At 38.9% G+C, this 3,161-nt stretch overlaps 1 pseudogene; it reads left to right on the forward strand.

The window, feature by feature from the left end:
* The first annotated feature begins 441 nt into the window (after positions 1 to 441).
* On the forward strand, positions 442 to 880 carry LOC129685342 (ubiquitin-40S ribosomal protein S27a-like; annotated as a pseudogene).
* Positions 881 to 3,161: the final 2,281 nt, after the last annotated feature.

Consider the following 3,161-nt stretch of genomic DNA (forward strand, 5'->3'; position numbering starts at 1 on the left):
AAAGTACCTCATTATATAGTCCTGGCTGTCCTCTAACTCACTATGTAGACAAAGCTGGTCAAATTTACAGCACTGCATACTCCTTTCCTCAATGCCTCAGGTGCTGTGAATGCAGGTGTGGGTCACTGCATTCAGCTTCAAGTCACTTTCAATACTGATGCCCAATAGTCTCAATGACTCTGCAGTATATGACTCTGGAGTACAAATGCCAAGGCCAAGCATGGTGACGCACACCTTTAATCCCAGCACTTGGGAGACAGAGGCACGCCAGCCTCATCCGTGTAGTGAGTTCCAGGACAGACAGGGCTATGTCTCAAAAAAAAAAAAAAAAAAAAAAAAACACAGAAAACAAAGTCACCATCCCCAATGACAAAGGCTACTTTAGAAAAGAGAAATATACTGGCTTTTGGATCTGCCATGTTCGGTAGAGCCTCCGCCAAGATGCAGATTTTTGTGAAGACCATTATGGGGAAGACCATCACACTTGAGCTTGAACCCCCAGACACTACAGAAAATGTGAAGGCCAAGATCCAGCATAAGAAAAGAATTCCTCCTGGTCATCAGAGGCTGACCTTCGCTGGTAAGCAGCTGGAAGATGGCAGTACTTTGTCAAAAGGAGTCCAGCCTTCATCTTATGTTGAGACTCCGTGATGGTGCTAAGAAAAGGAGGAAGTCTTATACCACTCCCAAGAAGAATAAGCATAAGAGGCTGTGGCTGAAATACTATACGGTGGATGAAAATAGCAAAATCAGTCGGTTTCATCAAGAGTGTCCCTCTGGTGAATGTGGTGCTAGAGTTTTCATGGCTAGCTACTTTGACAGACATTACTGTGGCAAGTGTTGTCTGACTGATTGCTTCAACAAACCAGAAGCCAAGTAGCTGTGTATGAGTTAATAAAAAGAAGGAACTGAAAAAAAAAAAAAAAAGAGGATAGTGATGGTATGGTCCAGGAAGCTGAGAAGCACAGAGTTGAAGCCAGGAATCAGGGTGACAGTTAATCACTCTAAATTAATTTGATTCAAATATTTGAGTATTTGAATCAACTAATGAGCTTTGTCTAAGAAAAGAATCTCAATACCTGTTGTATATACAGTGAGATGATCAGAAAATGTGATTTTTATTATTTGTGATTTCATGGAAGGAAAAAAAACATCTCACTGCTGTTTTAAGTTCTGTTTACTGAACTTTTATTGAGGCTAAGCACTTTTGTGCATATAATCTCATATTCTGTTGTTCCATGTATATTTTACTGGAATTGAAAGAAATGTTACTACATGATGTCTTAAAAACTCAACTCTCCTTAAGTAAAACAAGTTGTTCCTTGACTATTTCATTATCAGCCCAGATGAAAAAATTCTAAGCTTTTAAGTCCATGTAAAAAATTTGGTTTTCAGTATCTGAGCACAGAACATTAGAAGCTGGAAACTCGGTCCCAGGGAATCTGTCCTGCAATGTCTCATTAACCAATTATTCCAACACATACCTTCTGCTGGTATGCTGTGGGGAGCTTTTATGTCCACCAGATACAAACATCACTTGCAAGCTTTAATTTTTGGAGAAAAGCACTATATGCACATTAGACACTGTAGGAAGGAAAAGAGAAAGGAAGGGGGGGAATGTACCAATTTTGTGTTATTTGCAATTTAGCTTCTTCAGTTTAGTCTTCAAAGATATTAAAACACTGGTTCTAATTAAATGTCTATCTAAACATCTCACAAGCCCTGGGAGGGAGGAAAGTGTAACATTATTTTACTACAATACTGGAACAAATAAACTTTTTCTTAAAAGGACCAGACAGAGAATGTTTCAAGCTTTCTTGCAATGATTCTGCTTTGCTTTTATACCAAGAAAAACAGAAAGAAAAAAAAAAAAAAAAAAAAGGAAAGGCAAATATGGCTCTATTCTGGCAAAAACCTTATAAAAGGACTCTAAAGTTGTACTTTTATAGACTTTTCACATGTAACAATTTGCTATTTTTATTTTAATTTCTTTCTTTCAAATGCTGGGAGTTGAACTCAGGGTCTTACACACGCTAAGCACATACCCTACCTATATCTCATTTCTTGAATTCTTTTCAACTATGTAAAAAGAAAAATCAAAGCTCAGTGGGTAAAGGTACTTGCCTCCCAGCCTGAAGACTAGAGTTCAGTCCTTGGAACCAACTCTCAGAATTTGTCCTCTGACTTCAGTGCACACAGACTATGACACACACACACATAAAATAAAAATAAACAAAAGCAAAAGTTATTCTAGGGATCAGGGATCAGGAAATGGTAGCACATGCCTTCAATCCTAGAACTTGGGAGGCAGAGGCAGGCAGATCTCTGAGTTCAAGGCTAGCTTGGTCTACAGAGTGAGTTCCAGGACAAGGCTACACAGAGAAACCTTGTCTCAAAAAAAAAAAAAAAAAAAAGAAAGAAAGAAAAGAAAAAAAGAAAGAAAAGAAGAAAACCCACAAAAAGTTATTCTAGGCACACAGACTGCATAAAAATAAGCCTCAGGCTAGTGTCGCGTCAGCACTTTGCCCACTCCTGATGTAACAGGCTGCCTACTTTTTAAACAAATCATCACTTCTGAGTGGGTTTTGAAGGTAAATGATGCATCTTGCTCTCTGAAAGAAGATATAATCCTAAGAAGTACACAAATGACCAACTACAAAGAGCAGATGACCACTGGTGCCTCTGAGTTAGAGGTAGTATTAAATTCAAGAATTTGAGCAATTCACAAGACGCCATGGACTTAAAAAGGCAAGAACAATGGCAAAGTCCTTGTCTAGAGTGACCATCATGTGTCAGCATACACATACCCTGTCAACCCCAGGGTGGCAGAAAGGTCACCACAAGCCTCAGACCATCATGAGCTGCATACACAGGTCAACATTAACTACAAAGTGAGGCCCTGTCTCAAGAAAGAAAAAAAAAAAAAGTTTTGTCTACATACTTCAGTGCTCAGCAGCAAGATAAATGTTTGTGGATGAAGCCCAGGAGGGGAGTTCATAACTATGTTATGAGCAGTAATAAAAGATATGATAATGGGTGCAGATCATTAAAACTTTCTAGACTCCCTCGTCTGTACGATAAGGCCGTCAAGTTAGATTGAGCCTGAGTGTTCTGTCAGCTGAGAGACTTCATCAAGTCTATTTAGTTACAGCATCAACCCA

The sequence above is a fragment of the Psammomys obesus genome, unplaced genomic scaffold (genome assembly GCF_907164565.1).
Source record: "Psammomys obesus unplaced genomic scaffold, mPsaObe1.curated_primary_1811, whole genome shotgun sequence".
NCBI lineage: Eukaryota > Metazoa > Chordata > Mammalia > Rodentia > Muridae > Psammomys > Psammomys obesus.